General features: G+C 44.7%; 2 long non-coding RNA genes across 3 annotated transcripts; one reads left to right on the forward strand and one right to left on the reverse strand.

Annotated features, from left to right (window-relative positions):
- Window positions 1-4: 4 nt before the first annotated feature.
- Window positions 5-6,166, reverse strand: LOC101156280 (uncharacterized). Of its 2 annotated transcripts, none has more exons than XR_013650719.1 (3): window positions 6,063-6,166; window positions 3,823-4,291; window positions 5-3,747 (listed from the first exon to the last, which is right to left on the reverse strand). It is a non-coding gene; the product is annotated as an uncharacterized LOC101156280 (long non-coding RNA). The 2 variants fall into 2 exon arrangements; XR_013650720.1 differs by lacking the exon at window positions 6,063-6,166 and adding an exon at window positions 5,074-5,998.
- Window positions 6,167-6,371: 205 nt separating this feature from the next.
- LOC144986862 (uncharacterized) lies at window positions 6,372-15,347 on the forward strand. Its single transcript, XR_013650721.1, has 2 exons — window positions 6,372-11,528; window positions 13,336-15,347. It is a non-coding gene; the product is annotated as an uncharacterized LOC144986862 (long non-coding RNA).
- Window positions 15,348-19,642: the final 4,295 nt, after the last annotated feature.

The following is a 19,642-nucleotide window of genomic DNA, read 5'->3' on the forward strand; positions in this document are numbered from 1 at the left end:
GGAGCAACTCCCTGAGCTCTTCATCTGTGTGTAAATGAACACTCCCACATTTGTGTGGTGTGTGGGAGGCTCCAGTGAGACATGAACTCATTTAAACCCATGCCGTTTCACTCTTGTGAAATATCTGCCTGACTTTAGCTGGAAAACCTTTACGTTCTTTGGCCAACCAATCAGAACCCGAGATGTTCGGATTCTTCTATAGTGAGTCTGATAGTTTGGAAGATTCGAAACAAATCAAAACAAGCTGGAAGAAGAGGTAAGAGCTGCTGTTACATCTGAGGCCTGGAGGAGAGAGAGCCGCAGGCGCCAAGCTCCGTGCCAGCCGAGCTGAAGCCTGAAGCTGACACAGTAACTTCATAAAAACAACTTCAGCCCGACAGCAGACACAGAGAAAGGAGAACGCTGAGGGAGAACCACAGCGCTGCAGAGATCGTTTGTGACGCTTCAGAAGATCCTTTCAGAGAACATGAAGTTCACGTTCTGCCCTGACAATGCCAGTCTGACTCAGAAATGTTGAACTAATGAAGACATGTTGTTTGGAGTGTAAGTGGAGCGTGTCTTCATCCCGTCAAAAGCACACAGACATCGTCCTGGAGAGGAAGGAGCTAACTTGATTTTAGAGTAACCCGTTTAAAGAAGAGCGTTTTAGTAAAGTGAAAGCAGCCTGATCTCATTCCCACATGGATCCACCTCAGAGCCGTGTGTGTGTGTGTGTGTGCGTGTGTGTGTGTTTGTGGGTGTGGTGGTGGTGTGGGGGGGTCTCACCATCTCACATTAATACAACCAAACAGATCAACCAAAAGATCAATATTCACTTAAATTTAGAATATAACTTACATTTAATGTCTGAATCCCCTGACCATATCCCCCCAGACCACCTAACGTGTAGTTCACTCATCAACTGATCAGTTTTTAATACATGGGAGCCTTTTCTGGACGATGTACGCGTTGATGTGTCCGTTGTTTTCCGGTACAACGAACACTTTGGAAGTGATAATGACTCAGTAATTATTACAGAAACTTATATAGAGGCTTTTTTCTTTTGTTTATCTGTTATTCGTTTTACTTACTGCTGTTTTTTTGTTATGTTCCTTTTATTATAGTCTTGTCTTTTTTCATGTGCACTTGTCTTCTTTTGTATAAAAATGAATAAATATACATCAAAAAAATAGATTCATATTCTTCGGTATTCAGTGAAGTATTTCATAATTTTACTTGCAGCGGTAGGGTGGTCGACCTCTGATCAAAATATTGCAGGTTCAGATCCCTTTTCTCGAAGTGTCCTTGGGTAAGACACTGAACCCCGCCTCGCCTCTGGTGGTTATGAGGCGCCAGTGTTCGGCAGCAGAGCCGGCATCAGTGTGTGCATGGGTGAATGGGACTGAGACTGTGAAGCGCTTTGGGCCTTCGAGGAAGGTAGAAAAACGCTCTACAGGTGTACATTATTTACCACTTTCTAATCTAATCCTCTAAACTCTAAAAAAAAGGCTCTTAAATAAATACTTCATGTTGTTGTTTCTCTTTCGGCTTTTCCCATCAGGGGTTGCCACAGTGAACGAGTCGCATGGTAAACTTGGCAATGTTTTACGCCGGATGCCCTTCCTGATGCAACCCTCTCAAAGCAACCGGGCTTGGGACTGGCACAGAGGTAGAGAGGGGAACAGGGACCAGCCCGGATTTGAACCTGGGTTTCACGGACGTAAGGCGCCGCAAACCAGCACGAGCTAAACCGGCTCCTCTTAAATAAATACTTCATAATTATGTCAATTCAAACATGTTGCAGGAAAACTACCGTAAATTCCGGACTACAAAGCGCACCCGATTACAAGCCGCACCCACCCATATTCACGTGTTTGACTGCTTTTATACATACACAAGCCGCGTCAGAGTACAAGCCGCGCATGTGTTAGCCGGTATTGTCATCCTGACAGATCACGCCCAGCATCCCAGAGCAAGTGCAATTTATTAGCACATTGTGGATGGTGCCAGTTTTGCCTAATGGTCACGTGTTTGAGTGAATCGACATCTGACAAACAGCATGGACCTATATTCTGTTCACAAGTCCCTCAGTTATGGTGTTTTTATTTCATTTTTTTTTTTTACTTGTTGACAATCTAGGTATCTAACATAAAATTACAAACAGTAACCATATAATCAACATTACATCCCTCAGTTATGATGAGGAAATTTACATCCGCGATCCCCCATTTCCCATGAGTCTTAGGGGCTAAAGGCGGGGCCAACGCCCGGCTCGCCATTCTGTTGTTTAAGAATTAGCAAGTAGCAGCAGTGCATGGAGGGGTGAACGGGAAAAGCTCTCCTTCCGCTTGTGTCGCGGCAGCGTTATGGGAGTAACAGGACTGGTTAGAAAACACAACGGTAAAATAAAGCAGCGGCGACTGAAAAGCGCGCGCCTCAGCGTGATACGCGCGCCTCAGTGCGGCGCGTGCGTCAGAATTCAGAAGCCTCTGCACTCCGCGGACGCCTCTGCGCTCCGCTCCCGCCCCGCGCGCTCCTTGTCTCCCCTTCCTATCTACTCCGACACCTCTGGCCAGGGCAGCTTCAAGGAGGAGCACTTCGTCCCCGTTGCGCCGGTGGATGGAGCAAATCGTTTCTGTGCAAAGCAATCGGACTTAATACTGTACGTTTTGTGTATGAGGGGCGGATGCGTTGTTACGTGTGGGAGCCTTCAGACTGTCATCGGCCCCGCAGCTCAATCAGCAGGAGGAGAAGATGTCTCCAGCTCACACGGAGGCTGTGAGTTTTTCAAAGCAAAATTCCGCTTTTACGGTTTCCTTAGAAACCGTAAATGGAGTGTAAATTCACTCCATGCGCTGTTCTCTCCGTCACGCAGCAAACCGGCTTTTCCAAACCCGTTGGTGACGGTGGACTTTTTTACGCTGCTTTTAACGATTGCTTTTAACTTGAAAGCTTCATCATATTGTAGCGGCGATCACGTGCACGTTGGGTCTAATGGCCCCAAAGGATTCTGGGATGCGGCCGGGCATGCGTGTTTCGTTTTGTTGAACCATGACTGAAGTGTCTAAGACCTGAAGTCAAGTCCATGCTGTTTGGCTGCTAAGAGGTGTGTTGAATAAAAATTCCTCGTGCTTGGTGTTAGATAGAGAATTCAAACTATTCTCTGAGTTCGAAAGTACGTACATGGCGGCCGCCAATTAAATCCATAAATTAGCCGCGTCACTGAATAAGCCGCAAGGCTGTAAGCGCAGGAAAAAAGTAGCGGCTTGTAGTCCGGAAATTACGGTAATCAATAATGTTTGAATGTGTGTTTCTTGATGAAGCTGTTATTTGTGGGATTCATTTATTGTTTAAAAAATCTTTACAAACAAAAGTTACTAAACAAAATTGATTTACCACTTAAATACGGAGCACCTGTCCTGACATTAAAAAACAAAAATATATCTCGTTCCCACAGATTAATATCTTGTTCCAACAAGATAATATTCCGTTCTCTCGAAATACTATTTCATTCGCTTTAACCCGGAAGGAAAACACAAGGTGAGTAAGTTGGTAAGTAAAGGTTTAATGTTATTCGGAGTTGCTTGAGATCTTGATGTGGCTGGAGGCTGGAGAGCAGCAGGTGAAGTTCCTGGAAGTAGCTATGGCTCGTGGCATGGCTGAAGGTCTAAATTGGCTCGTGGCGTGGCTTGAGGTTCTTGGAGCTCAGTGAGGTTCTTCAGCTCGGTTAAACAGGTGACTCAGGTGTCCACTCGTGATATGAAGGTCCTGAAGGCGAGGCATAAACGTTAGACGAGAACATGAGCACATGGACTAGACTAGACATCAGACCAAACTAGGCACCATCAGGGGTAACGAACTGGCGATGAATACTGGTTCTGGATCTCCTTTTGAAGGTCTGGTGGTAGATGAGATGAGTGGACACAGCTGGGAATCACCAGGAGCCAAGCAGAGAGGGGAGGGGGAGGAGAGCTGACAGAGGCACCATGACAACTTGTCTTTTATTAACATACTCTTTAGCAGTCGCTTTACATTCAAAGGCAAGTAGGCTACATGCTAACTACTAGCCAATCATTTATCCTGTTATTCATTGACACGGATGGGAGTAATAGTTGGATTTACAGCAGATACCGTCACATTTCTGTTTGTGTGTGTCTCATTACATTGCATTGAAGACACAGAGGATGTTTACAGATCAGATTTATTTATTTTAGAAAGCACAAAAGCATTGGTAATTACGTTCATTCACATCCTGGTACGCTCTCCGTCCATCTTGCTGCAAAAGCCGTTTTCTGCCGCTACTTCCGTGTCTCTGTGAACATTCAAACGGCGTAAAGTTAAAAGCAAGAATGATCGATCTATTATTGTCTTTGATGAAAATCAGAAAAATATCATAAGATTTGGCTGGCTGTTTCGCCTACCAGACTTAGCTCTTAGATCTTAGTATTACAAACATGCAATATCTCGTCATGCATCACGCATACCCAAGATGCATTTTGACCAGCCAATCTTTGGTCTTGTTGTTACACTTCAGTTAAAGAGACACGGTGATTGGTCGAAATGCATCTTGGGTATGCGTGATGCATGACGGGATTTTACTCACATCCATGGATAAATGATTGGCTAGTATCATTCTGTTCGCACAAATTATTTAGTTCGCACGAATTAACTGTTTTGAGGGAACAGAATATTATCTTGTGGGAAGAAGATATATTTTAGTTTTTTAATGTAATGTAAGGACTTAAGGACTCCGTACATAAAGTTTCTGGATTGAGGCTTTTGTTTTTAAGCAAATTTATGACTTTTTTTTTTGAAGTAAAGATTAAATGCATTTTTGACTTTGAGAAGAATTTTGAAATGAAAATTATGTTTGGTTGATGTTCTGTAAAAAAAAAGAAAGAAAAAAAAAAGCATTTTTTGACAACATTTTCTTATCGTCAGCTTTTCAGCTGTTGGACTTTGGAAAACTGAGAAACGTGACATGAATAATAAACCCCCAACTGAAAATAGAACACTTTTCTGCCTTACTTTACGCCCCAAAGTGGTTCACAGTCCCATTCACCCATGTACGCACACATTCACCCATGTACGCACACGCGCTAAAGGCGGCTCCTCTTCATCCTCTTCAGCACATTGGCGGGGACAGTGGGAACCAAACCTCAGAACCATGTGATCAGAGGTCAGCTGCTCCACCTCTGCACCACAGCCTATACTGCATCCGTAAAGCGGAAACGACTTGGATCCCCCAGCAAGGACGCAGCTTTAGTCTCTGATGCTCAAAACAGAAGCCTCTCGTCCAGATGACAGTGTTCAGCCACAGCCAGGCCCCCTTCTTGTCCCTCAGATTTTTGCCCTGTTCATGCTCCAAACCTCAGCAGAGACACCGCAGTCGGGACATGTTCTTGTAATCCTCTGCAGGAACATCCCCCAGCATTCCTTGGGATGCTGCTGGGCTTCAGGCTGCTCATTTTGCTGGTCAGATGTCTGCAGTTTTCTGAGGGAGAAATGCCGTAAATCTCCTCTCTTCTCATTTTTGCTCCTGCTTTTCAGCCTAGCGTGAATTACAAGTTTGTTTTTAACCAAAACTTTGACTCTGGAGCTGTTCACATGCATGCTTCTCTGTGTGAACATGTCCTCCATGAGAAAAGCAGGTGTCCCTTCAGTGCTGCAGCTTACGTTGGTGACCGAACAGCAGAACGTTCATCTGCAACATGTTAGCAGCAGCAGCACGGCCGGAGCACCAAAGGGGTTGGACTAGAGAACTTCTGCAGGAACATTTCCAGCTTTCCGTACAACTGAGCAAAGGTATCCGTGTGTGTTGAGGGGGGTGGAGCGCCTTTGGGGGGTGTTATATCACAGTACCTGGATCTCTGTCCTCTGCAGCTTGTCTGCTCACAATTCATAGAGGAATGATTAGGATTCAAATAATTTCCCTCAGCACATCTGGTCTTTGTGTGTTGATAGAAGGAAAAACATTTTCTTGTTCAGTTCAAGAATGCCACAGGTTTACACATGCTTCAAGGCTGTTTTGACTTTTTACATTCAGGCGAGCAGAGATTTTAAATCTGAGCCGTCAAACTCACCACCAAATTTAATACGCAGAGTCCTGTTCCCACAGGCGTCCATGAAGAGCAAACAGCCACGTATTATGGCAAACATAACAAAGTTATGCAACATTCCAGCCATTCCTCTGTCAGCACAGAGCTGTCAGCGTCACTTCGACCGCCTCCTCTCAGAGGCAGAACAAATGTGAAAATCATCCAACAATTAAATCAATTAACCACTGTTTGAAGCCTCTGCGCCAGAATGAAGATGCCTGGTTTTTGTAGAGAAAAATACAAGTATGTTCACAAAACGTACTTTACTTGAGTATTTTTAGCCACAGACGAAGGGGCTGGTTCACGTAGAGACTTCACTTTGTCTCCAAGCAACAGAAAAGAGTCAGGAATGGCAGAAAGATGGACGCACGATCCAAAAACAGGAGTGTGAGGTGTCTGTCAACAGAATGGAATAGAATAGAATAGAATAGAAATAAAAAATGCTTGAAATTATATTATTATTTATTTTAAAAAATTGAATTAAAGTAAAGAAAACTTGCACACAGTTCCAGAAATAATGTTTGTGAACAGAGGTTTAGACTAAGTGGTGAATCTGACTCAAGCAGCCTAGGGAGGGAGACCACCCACCCACACGGCCAGGTGCAGAGAAGGCCTCCCTATGGGGGTCCCTCTGGCACCGTGGAGAACGGGTAACCCCGGCGTCCGGGTCCCAAGGCCACAGGGCAGGTGCGTTCAGCCGTACTCACCCATTGGGGCCACCGGGCCCAGGAGCCACCAACCATCCAGCCAGAATCTCGCCACCATAGGCCAGAGCTGGCAAGGCGCCCGACCCGGGCGGCCCCAAAGATCACAACGCAACCATAGCTCCACTCCTACCCCATACACTACCCTCTACAACCCCCCTCACCCAACTCCTCCCTCAACCCCTCCTCCCATATCTGCCCTTGGTGAGCCTCAGTGGGCCCTGGCGAGGTAGCCCTCAGGCCTGTCCCTACCCATGCACTCTCACACATTCTTCTGGTTGCCCCCCATCATCACATAGTAACCCCCGCTGGCCAACCGACCCCCCAACACCGCACACCTAGCCACTGCCCAAGCCAACAGGCTGCCCTGAGAGGACCCAGCCCCTCCGCGATCCCACATTTTGTGGTGTGGGGGTGCAGTGTGTGTGCTGCACGTAAAATGGGGGGGTCTCCAGGGGGGTGGCGAGCCCCACTGCTGCCAAACAGCAGAGCCCCCTCCACCCCGGGGTGTGTATGTGGTGTGTAAGTGCTGCGTGTGTGGTGCCAACATTGGACCGCTGAGAGATGATCCCGGATGTTTCGGCCGATGGATCTTTGCGTAAATTCAGTTTTGAGCTGGCGGTTAAGACTTAAGCAGTTTATAAATATTTTAGGTCAGTTTTATTTATTTAGCCCAATAATACAACACAGTCGACTCAACGGGCTTCGCTTATTGTACAAAAAATAAAAGTCTGTTCTTAAATACAACAGCAGATTGCTAAACCAAACAGAACAGACTAAACTTAACTGGGCATCCCTGCCCTTAGACCCTCATAACCCTTGTGCTATCTTAGATGACCCCACCCTTGCATTGACGTGTTCTCCCTACCATGACAAAGGTGGATAAAGGTGGAAAGATTTCATGTAATCCATGGACACCAGTGAAGATCATAAATCTTTGAAGAAAAAAGGTTCAAGGGTTAAGGAAAGGAAAACCTCCTAAAAGAAATGGATCCCAGAAAACGAAGAAACCTCAGGAGGGATCCTCCCCCAGGACAGACATGCGAGGTTCCAGAACTCTTAGAGAAGAATTAGCTTATCTAACACTACAACTGCATATTTAAATAGGCCAGCAGATGATCTTCATCCAGATGAAGTTGGGGGACGGCTGGGGACGCCAGACGAGCCAGAGGCAGGATCCACAGCCAGGGACAGGAGCAGTAGTAGAGATGAGGTACACAGTCATGTACAGGACCATGGATGAGCCAACTGGAACCTGGAATCACTCCTGCTCCCCCAGAGGGGAGTGGGAAAGAGTGACAGTACATGAATTGCACTGCACCAATCAGAGGCACAGAGAACTAAATGATAAATGATCAAGAATAGAGGAGAAGTAGATAAGAGTAGAGGACAGAACAGAACCCCAGTACACCATACTTTCCCCAGCTTCCAACTTCTAGCAGCCTGAGAGCAATAAATTGTTATTGTTAAGTTTAATTCAAACATGTTAACAGTAAAATGCATGCACTATGGTCTAGCGTATGGTAATAATATTGACAATAAAACAGTACAAAACAATGCATCTGTGATTTTGGATGACTGCTTCTTGTTTATTTGAAGCTGTGCTGTTTGTTGTTGCTTACAGGCTGTTTCATAGTTAATGTTTTTGTCTTGTTTTTCTAATCAACTTTCAGAATACGATTTAAATATTCATTACTGACCAATAAGAAGATGTGAGCTCATCTCTGATACAGAATCAGCTTCCACTTTTCTTTCTTCTAATCATTTTCTGTTTTTCTATTTTCAGAAGGAACTTGGAGACCCCCCCCCCCCCCCATTAAAAATGCAAGTAAGTGCACCCAAAAAGGCTGTGACTTAAGTTGAATCAAGCTGCATTTGTCTTTAGGACATTGTCTCCCGCTGCTCCTCCTCATCCCCTCCCCTTTCTATGGAGGCTGTGCCCCTCTTCTTCACCATCACCTCGCCTGCAGGTAACGTGGAGGGGAAGGGACATAGAGATACAGGAGGCTGTTGTCCAGCAGCTTCAGCATCACGCAGGAGAACACAGATGGCTTTCCTTCTCTTCCCCTCCCAGTTCACACTCACACACATGTAAACATGTTTGAGGAGGTTTAGGTTCAGACAGATGTGAGCAGCCACAGCTAGGGGCATTTGCAGGATCTGCTGCTCTGACAGATGTGCTGCTGGCTTCAGGAATGCTGCTGGGGGGCGAGTCCATCCCTCCCCAGCTAAAGCTCGTCACGTTGCAGTAATAGATACAAACCGCACACATTGTGAACTGGAAAAAAGGTGTCAAGTTGCTGTAGTTGGTACACAGATGCAGAAATGGGAGGGGAGGGGGGTCTGAAAGCTTAGAGTTGAGGGTAGCTTTTACACCAAAGCTTTTTTCTGTCTAAAAGCTTTAAAAAAATGTCCCAACTTCTCCAGAATTTCATTCGTTATGGTCAGTAATAATCATAAATGTGAAAAGTTTTAGTCAAGTGAGCTCTTCTAAAGCAGGGAACTTGAACCAACAGCTGTTTGCTCTGAGTCCATGTGAAAGCAGGGAGTCCTGCAGCCTCGACTGTCAGCTGAAACGTTCCTGCTGGAGGTCTGAACGAGCCCGAGGAGCCCCGTCCCTATCCGGGCCTCACATTCTTCCACACCAACCTGCAGCAGTGAGAGTAGACTCTGAAAGGCAGGATTTCAGCCATGCCCTCATCATTCACTTCAGTCTGAAGAGAAGCATCACTCGGAGGCAGTGGATCCCTCAGACTTGGAACCTTCAGATGCTGATTTGACTTTAATTAGAGCCCAATTTGACGACTTTCCTTCATAAAATTCCTTTACTGTCATAAGTTTGAAAATCAAAAATCCTCAACATCCTACAAACCCCTCTGAACCATAAAACTCAATGCTCATCTTTTGCTTCCAGTGAAAATGTTTTTTGTTTTTTTAACCTTTATTTACAGGAAATGTCTCATTGAGATTAAAAATCTCATTTTCAAGGGAGTCATGGCTTGAGGGAGACAATAAATTACATTAACAATAAAAATGTAAACATTTAAAACGTAAAATAAATAAAAATGAGAGCTTATGTTAAACAGGTGCAGTTAATGGTGACGTTCTCCTCCATTCTCAGCCTGGATTTGAATATACTCAGAGGAATGAGCTTTTTTAATTTCCAGCTTTTTTGTAGAGTGTTCCATGTAGAGGGGGCAGAAAAGACAAAAGCCTTTTTTCCCAGGTCAGTACGGGAAAATGGAACAGCCAGCAACAGACGGTCATTGGAACGCAGTCCATGTGATTCTACAGTCCTCATCTTGATCAAGATGCATATGTAGGAAGTCCAAGAAGAGATTTGGAAATAAAATGTGAACCTCCTGATGGGGAGAGGAGACCATCCCACTCCAGAGTACACTTCACGATGATGAGGTTAGTGTGTCGGTGCAGCCACAAACTCCAAAGTGCATCTGACATAGAGGAACCGGGTCCTTTTTCTCTGAGATGCACAGGAATGTTGATGCCCATTCTGGATCTCATTTCTCACCTCACAGCTCTGCTGTTTACAGCCTGGACGTTCCTGAAGGGCTGTCATCTCACAGCCTCTGCAGATAAAGGTCTGTGTCAGTGTTTCTCTGGAGGACATGGTGTCCATTTGCAACCAGGAAACCCCAGAAGTCATGTGCGTGCTGGACCATGTCTTTGTCCCGCCGGTCCGGCCCGGCTGAGTCTCACTTTGTCAGTTTTTAGTGGCATCTGCCGGATGGTCGTGTTCTTCCATCAGTTTAAGATGGAAAAAGCTTCCAGCCGAGACGTGCCCCCCACTCCCCACATCTCCTGTCCTCTACGTTCTGCAGATGAACAAACACAGAGAGCCGTTTCTGTCATCTGCAAACATGTCTCAGCTTTTGTTTTCGAGTCTTCACCAATGTTGCGCAATCTTCTTTCTGCAGGCCTCAAACCTCTTATGCTGTCCAAACCTCTCCTAAAAAAATGCATTTGTGTGTATTTATGTTGTACTGAAGTGGTGGTTTGTCCTGGAACCTCTGGAAGTTCCTTCTGGAGAAAACTTTTCCCCCTCTGATACACAAAACATTAATATTCTCTTAGCCGTGCTTTCATGAAAAAACTATGTTTCTGTTGAACTGTTGAAAGACGTTTCTGAACCTGTGAGTCTTTGTGCTCTCTGTCAACATTCCCTCCAGTCAAGGTATGAGGAGAATCTAAACTGGAAGTCGAAACTTTTTCTCAGAAGGTTGCAGAAATATTGATGCCCGTTTTGTGTTTTATTGCATGTAAAGCAGGACGGCTGGGGTGTCAGCGCAGCCTCCACGCAGGGCTCGTGGGTTGATTTACAGCAGAGCTATCTTTGGTTTCAGGAGAACCTTGGGCGTAACCCGAACCTGGTAAACAGAACCGGCACAGGAGCCGGTGTTAGGTGTGAAAGGGGGCTGTGCTGAACACTCAGCCTTTCATCGGGGTTGTCAAGCCGCCTGTCTCTCCTCTGCATCTGATACCTGGAGGTGACAGACCTGCAGCAGGTCCGGTGTCTGGGGCTTGTGTCGGTTTGCATGGAGACACAATCATCCGGACAAAAGACTTAATGCTGCCGGAGAACTGAGCCCCCCTGTAATCCACACTGCTGTTTGTCCAGAAACCCGGAGACAACTAAAGTTTTCCACTTCCCAAAACTGGACTGCCCACACACATGCAGAGTCCGGCAGGACTCTGCATGACTCCACTGCTGCAGGGGTCCTGGCAGCCAGTGGCGCCTCCAGAAATTTTTCATGGGGGTGGCCAGTGGGGGGCCACATTTAATCTTGGGGTGGCACACAAAAACCATGAGCTATATTTTTAAAATTCATTCTACCAAACGTAGTAAAACAACCTTTAGAAAACCAACAGAAAGATAAATGCCTACTGATATTTTGTAGAACATGAACTTATAGTAGATACTACTAGTATAATAACTAATAGATACTAGTAGATACCATTAGTACATACTACTACTGATATATATTTATTTATTTTTTTGTTTATATTTAATGCTTAGGTGTGTCTGCTTGGGGTGTTCGGCTCTTGACTGAGAGATATCTATAATAAACAAAAAATTAAATCTGTTGTTCTGAAATAATAATAAAAATATCCTTCTAATTATTAATTATATCTGTTGACATTTCTATTCAGACTAATAATCATGAAACATTTTTATTATTAGGGTAACATAATTCTAACTTCACCAGTTGGTCCAGGAACAGGTGGAGCCCCTTATGCTGAGTTCTGCCTTGCTTCTCTGACCAATGATGCTGACTGTCCCTCCTCTGATGCCGTCTCATCTTTGTCTTCCTCATTCTCTTCTGTCATTTATGCTGCTCTGTCTCATCTTCCTCCTTCTCACTACTCCTCTGTTGCTCCCCTACCATCTCTTTCACTCCTTCTGCTGCACTTTTATTCTTAAAATAAGAATATATGTTGAATTTCTCTTCATTCTCTGAAAATGGACAGACACAAGCATCAACTAATGACTATAGGTAACTCTGTGGAAACAAAAACACATCAAAATGTTGCGGTAACACAACAACCAGTGCTTAAATAGTGCCATGAAAATGAGTGGCTTGTGACAGGGACATCCTTTTTTTACTTATTAATAAAAAGTAATGACACATCTACCACCGCTGATGATGTGGCGTATTTGCACCAAGTATTTGCACACTGGGTTTACATGTTTTGCAGACCGCATGTTTTTTACACCTTTGCAGCTGTGTTTATTTAATATTTAATATATATTTCTTTATTTAATAAGAATCTAATTTTTGATAATAATTTTTGATAATAATTTTAGTGATATTTTTAATTATTTAATATAAATGTCATTTGTGATGTCCTTTATTGATGTTATATTATACCGATTATTTCTGAATGTTGTGTTGCTGCCACAGATAAATGGAATTTCCCCATTGTGGGATTAATAAAGTCATCTATCTATCTATCTATCTATCCAGATCTAAAGTACAGTAAACAGATTGTTAAAGACCCACGGAAAATATTTAACAGGAAAAGAAACGTAGCATTTTGGGATGTGTGATTGTGTGTGCGTGCGTGCGTTCACGCGCGCACGCGTGTGTGTGCGTGCTGAAACCGGTGCTCGCGCAATGCAGGAAGAGAGGGGGGAGAGCGCGTGAGGGTGTGGAGCGCGGTCAGTCGCCGTTTTTGACTTAAAGAAAAAGTAATAAAGAAAGTTCATCTTTAGTGACTGAGACTGGTTCTTTTGTCTGACCGAGGATCTGAGGGTTCGAACGCGAAAGTGAACCACGCGTCTTATTCATTCTGCATCCAGCGGCTCCTCTTGTCTGCGCACTCAAAGGCAGCAGGGAGGGGAGGGGGTGAGGGCCGGTTTAGGTGATCAGAGCGACTTGCACGCTTGCTGGCTGTGCATTTGGGATGAAACGCACAACTGATGCTACCACAGCTTATAGTGGCTACTGGGGTGGCCACTGGGGTGGCCAGGTGTCGGAGAGGGGTGGCCGTGGCCACCCCTGGCCACCCCCTGGTGGCGCCACTGCTGGCAGCAGGCTGGAAAGAAGTGCGTCAGTCTGTCTCCTGAACGTGGGAGCAGATGATCATCACAGGTAAAACAGTTTACAGTTAAATCCACAGGAGATCCGGGTGGATTGAGAGATCACATTCCTGTGTGACTGAGAAAGGCAACATGGCTCCAAACATCTGAAGTGTGTTTACACAGAGTCTGTGCGGCGTGGCCCTCACTGAGCACAAACAGGAAGGGATTCTGACCTGACAGTTGGAACACCAACAGAAGACGTTCTAACCAGTTTAAAACCTTTGGTGAAACTGGATTTTATTTGGTACAGTTGGGCTGTAGAGGAAACCAAACACGGGTGGATAGAAATGTCAGTAATTTGTGAAGAAACAGTGAAAGGAATGAAAAAAAAGCCCTCAACATGAGAAATTAAAACAAACCGAAGACGACAAAACAAATGAAGTTAGTGACTGAAGTATGAAGAGACGCCACATTCTCATGGTAATACTTGACTGACGGATGGATGGATGGATGGGTGGGTGGATGGATTGATGGATGGATTGATTGATTGCAAGCATTAATTGTAGTCAAGACAATAAAAAAATCATACAGATTTGTCAAAATCATTACAGAAATGATCAAATGTGTAAAAGTAACAGAAAAAACAAAGACACACTTAAGTAACTTTTGCTTAATTAAATGTAGTGATCTTGAACTAAAGTCAAGTAGAGTTTAATGTATTGCTTGAAAAGGAATAAAACAGAAAACCCCTACTGAGGCAATTCATTTTATAGTAAAAATGAGTAAGCCCAACAGTGATGGTAGGTTAAGGTCAGGGCAGCTGACCTCAACACAAATACAAAGGCTTTTTTATTTTCTAATAGTGTAGGATGAACTATGGCAACAAGGGAAGGCGAGTTTCCTCTCTGTCTGTACTAAGTCTCCTTCTTGTTTGTGATTTTCCATCCTGGTTAGAGGGTTCTGAACATTGTGGCCCTCAAATGAGCATCATTTTAATCTTTGACTCTTTTCAGGCGCCGTGATCCACTTTAGCCGTTGGTTCTCTGCAGTGACTACAGTAAGTGACAGGAAACCAATTGAAGTAAGACGGTTTACCAGCATGGCAGGTATGCAGATCCATCCCAGCCTTAAACACACCGATGGACAGTTAGGAACCAAACAACAGCTGTGTGATCACAAACCGGACCCACTCAGGACTGAAGGAACAACAACAGAACCTGAACAACTGGACCAATTTATCTAAGAACGTGTTCAGAAAAACAACAACAAACCTTTAGACTGAAGACGCTTATGGAGACATTTTGTTCCTGGCAGTGCACTTTTAATACAGCTGACTCTGGAACACTAAAGAAATTCATGAAGATGATGATTTGATGGCACTAAGTCTTTCTCTCTTCCACACAGGTGAACTTCATCTAATCATAAGAAGACACAGCTGTCTGAACGGCAAACCTTTTGGCCTAGAGCAGGGGTCGGGAACCTTTTTGGCCAGGAGAGCCATAAACGCCACATATTTTTAAATGTAATTTCGAAAGAGCCATACAATAATGTAGTGTCCCTTTCCCACACTAAGGCACGGAGACTTAACCTCTTTTAGGGTTCTTTATTCTGGTTACTGTAGACCGCAACAAACGCCGTACAATCAATTCAGCAACTCCTGAATCTCTCCCGCCGAGACGAGAGCGCTTCTACCAACTTTATATTCCCCCGTCCTGCTCCAGCCCTCCCATTTCCCTTATTCGGCCCATGGCTGAACCCCATTGGTCCAAACTCCCTAACAACAGGCTGAGCGACAGAACTGAGGGCCAATCAGATCTCTGCTTGAACGATGCGTTCCATGAACTCCAGAACTTTTAAGGCGGCCCAACAGCCAAGTTAAACTCAGTCCGCGACAATTTGTTTAAAACTAAAATACAAGTGAATGTGTGCATTTGATGTAATTTCAACATTTTTAAAGTCCAATAAGTCTGTGGATTCTTTTTAATAACATTGTTATACTGTTGCTAATAAATGATGAGTATTTCTCGTGGTGGTTTTGCTGATGGTCTAGTCTGGTTGATCCGTGGTGAGTTTCTGCTTCATGCAGGCGTTGAGACTTTAAACGTGATCATAGTCTGAATGTTCTGTAGATGTGAGACAGACATGGAACCAAACACACACACCCACGCTGCAGGAGTGACGGGCAGCAGGTTTACGTTTTTACCATCTCTGCGCGATTCACCTGCTGCCGGTCCCCCCCCCCCCCCCCCTCTGCTTTCTTCCTCACACATCCCGTCCCCAAAACTGCGCGCTCTTCCTCAGGGAGGCAATTCAAAGGTTTCCGGGTGGTACAAACTCTGTGAAATAATAGATAACAGTAAACTGATAGTTTTTTCTCTAAGCACCGCTACTACTGCGCGCCTCTGGCATTGCATCGCGCCCGAGAAGGACTGGTCTAATGAAAAAAAAAAACTATAATTAAAGATTTGTCTGCGAGCCACATGTGACCATCAAAAGAGCCATATATGGCTCGCGAGCCATAGGTTCCCGACCCCTGGCCTAGAGCAAGTCATTTCCATTCGTTCATCCAGTGCCAGGTTGTGGAGCAGCAGCCTAGGCGGACACCCCCACACCTCTGTCTCCACAGAATCCCCCCCCCCCCCCCCCCCCCCCCCCCCCCCCGGTTGTGCCGGGTGCTTCCAGGCCAGCTGATGGACAGTTCATGACCTTCGTCTCTGGGAAACGCTGTGCCTTTGTCGAGTGTAAAGATGTTTCTGTTCTCATACATCTGCTGCTGGATCACGTCTGTGGTGAAGCTTCTTCAGTGACCAGAGGCCATGTTTCCTGCAGACTGGTTACCCCACAGATGAGTGCAACAGCTCTCTAACCAGACAGATGTGCGTCGCCAGCACATGACTGCTATCACTCTGAATGCTGCCTCCTCCAAAAATGAATCCCCCTGGGTTGTCAGCAATTTCTCATGCAGGTTCAGACGTATTCTGACGTACTTGTTCAAGACAATCACACTAATTCTCTTCATGAGATTCATGACTTTCCCAGCGCTGAAACATTTAAATGACACATTTTTTGGCAGCAATCATTTCTTTACTCAGTTTTTCTGAGAAGGCTGTGATTATATACAAAGAGGATTCAATGAAATCCAAATCTCCATTTTCATGAGCTAAACCACAAAGCGAAGCTCAGAGAAAATGAGTTTGAAACCCCTCACACCGTGGGAAAAATCCTGTTTCTCACACCGTTAAAGCAGGACTGAGGCCTGATGCAGTGTCCTCACATCCCTGTTTCTTTGTGTTTTTTGCTCAGAGGAAAATGATGAGTTTTCAAATGGAAACTATATATATTCCAATAAAACCTCAAAGGAGAAACTGTCAGGACAGAGCTCAGGGCTGGACTCAGATGCAGCGTTTAGAGCTTTTAATCGCAGGAATAGGCTTTTGCTGTGGCAGAGGACAAAGAGACACTATTTAAGCCTTGTGCTATCTTAGATGACCCCACCCTTACATTGACGTGTTCTCCCTGCCATGAAAAAGGTGGATAAAGGTGGAAAGATTTCATGTAATCCATGGACACCAGTGAAGATCACAAATCATTGAAGAAAAAAGGTTCAGAGCACTGTCTAGTGGGTCTAGATGACCCAACTCCCAATGGTAATGTGCCTAGGATAGCACTAGGGTTAAGACATGAGGGAGGAAATCATAGGTGGAAACACTCGGGGAGGATTAGACAGTCACACCTGTAGGAAAACACCAGGGCAGGAAGTAACAAGGCCTGAAACGAAAGGAGAGTTGGTGTTAAAAAATAAAACAGGAAGTGCAACACAAGACAACACAGGGGACAAACATTGAGCAAAAGGGCACAACTCAGGAAAAAACATAGGACTAATGAGACATGACAGGAACAGGCTGTTTTACACAATAAAAACAGAAATATATGTTGAAAACATTTTCAGCCTTTTTACTCTGTTTATCAATTAAATAATTGTAAAAATTAAAAATGAAAGATTCAAACAATATTTTTTTTTAAACTATGTTTATTTACATTTTGGGAAAAACCTTTTGATGGAAATAAACTTCTTTTGTCTCAAAATGAAGTTCTGTTTGTAGAAAAATGTTAAAACTCTCAAAAGAGCAACTTTGAAACTGATTACAGAGAATTTATAAATATAATGAAGGAGATTTTTTTTAAGACAGTTTGAACAGCAGCATCTAATATATAGCACAAAAGATAAGAAGGAAGCGGTGGAATTGTTTTTGTCTAAGAGACAAAGAGATAGATCTTTGAATTTGATTGTTTTGTAACTGAATTTTCTTCACTGATCTGCAGGACCCTTTTCCTTCTGACCCCTCACACCTCTTCCTCCATCAGGCCTCCTCAGGGAACCTGCTCAGTCTGATGATGATGAGGATAAGACTGTGACGCATCATCAGGGTTCATGTTTCTGCAGAACTCATCCAGCAGGCTGGATGGTAACAAAGTCCTAAAGTCAGATGTCTGCAGACCTCAAACAACAGCCACCCATCCTCTGGTTTTACCTGCAAACTCTGACTCAAAGGCCTCTTGCAGACAGAAACCGGTTAACCAGCGTATTTCTGAGAGTGTGTTGTTTACATGGAGCCTTTCTCGTCACAAATACTCAGGCTTTGCACTGGGGTTACCTTGTACCAAGATGCTCTCTGACACAGCTTCTTTGTTTCCACGGCAACAACGCCGGGACATTTTAACTCCATTTGAGCCGCAGCTTCATGTTTCTCTCTGCATTTTTGTTTCTCACATCCGCATGGGTTCCTGCAGCGGTGTGACAGGACGCAGCAATCTGCATGAAGTCTGCGCACGCTTTCATTCACAGCAACATCCACCCCATTCTGCTTGTGTGAGCTCAAAACTTCATGGGAGTTTTATTTGATATTTTTTTCACAGATTTTGCATATTTCCTTATATTTTGGCAGATCTACAGAACTAAATGTAAACCTGCCATCAGCTGGTTGATGGTGCTACCCCCAAAGCACACTCCGGTCTGTTTAAGTGACCTCACCGACATTATGAACTTCACACCAGGCCACACGGATGACCTTGGCTTCATTCCTAAAATCTTCTTCATCTGTGCCAGAGCAGGTTTGCTGAAAGGCGCCCCTCAGGCGACAGATGCAGGCACCTCCACGGACAGCAGTGGCTGCGAATATTCAAAACAGATAAGTCACAGTTTCCCGCTCTTTCCCAAACCAACTGAAGTCTTTGCATGTCTGTTTGTGTGACACTTCAACCAGTCTCCTAATGTTCTCACAAATGATAATAATAAAACAGAGGCAAATACTGTTAAAAAATGAATCCCGGTGTACATCTTTCACAGTGCACAGATGACGTGCACACTGGAGCTGCAAAGAGCAAGAAGGACTGAGGCTCAGAGAGAGTGTTCCTCCTCAACAGCATCATGCAGAATGTGTCTTCATAAACCCCAGCGGTCTGAAGGACAGACGACTGTTTACAGGCTGGACTGTGTCCGTCTGAGAAGGATCAGGGAAGACTGGTCAAAGATTTAGTGAACGATCACCTGGAGTTCTGTGGTTTCCATGTGTGCCTCCATGCTTGACTCTGAATGTTGGCTCGCGCTGAGAAGTTCAAAGAACACGCGTGTGTTGGACGCAGATCATGGATCCCTCATATTCCTGTTCCAGATCTGATCTATATTAAGTCCAGAAAATTATAAAGACGATCAATTGTTTCAGTTCAAAGTAGGGCAGCTCAGGTCAGTCCCGTATTTGACAGACTGCATTAGTCCATTATTTACCCCCCCCCCCCCTTCCCTCCCTACATGGCCTGAATGGACTGAAACAGAAGGGAACGCCGTCTGCAGAGTGATTAGCTGCTTTCAGTCAGACAGTTTGAGAAGTAAAGGGAAGTTTCTGTATTTTACGCACATCTTAAAGTCTTTTTTTTTTCTTTAAAACAAGAGTGCGCCTCATGAACCGGAGCACCTAATGCCAGATTCTGATTGTGATTCTGCTCACGTGTAGCACTGTTTGGAGTGCTTTTTGCTGTTACTAACAATGTGGGAAGTTGGTGTAGTCATAGTAACGTTCGCTTTGGCGGTGTCCATCTGGTTTTTTACGTGGACAAACAAGAATGGGTGTGAGGGGCTGCAGCCTGGGCTGCTGCCTCTGTTCCAGCTGCAGCAGGTGCTAAAATGATTAGTCCTGATTTTTTGCCTCCTGCTCTCCCTTCTATAAATTCTAGTCTTGGATTTTGAGTTTAGCCGGATCGGCACCACTGCTTCCGACTGTGCCACTGGTCCACTTTCCTCAGTTCATTCAGTGGCCACTCTG

This window comes from Oryzias latipes, chromosome 17 (assembly GCF_053564925.1).
Source record: "Oryzias latipes strain Hd-rR chromosome 17, Olatipes_Hd-rR_3.1".
Classification (NCBI taxonomy): Eukaryota; Metazoa; Chordata; class Actinopteri; order Beloniformes; family Adrianichthyidae; genus Oryzias; species Oryzias latipes.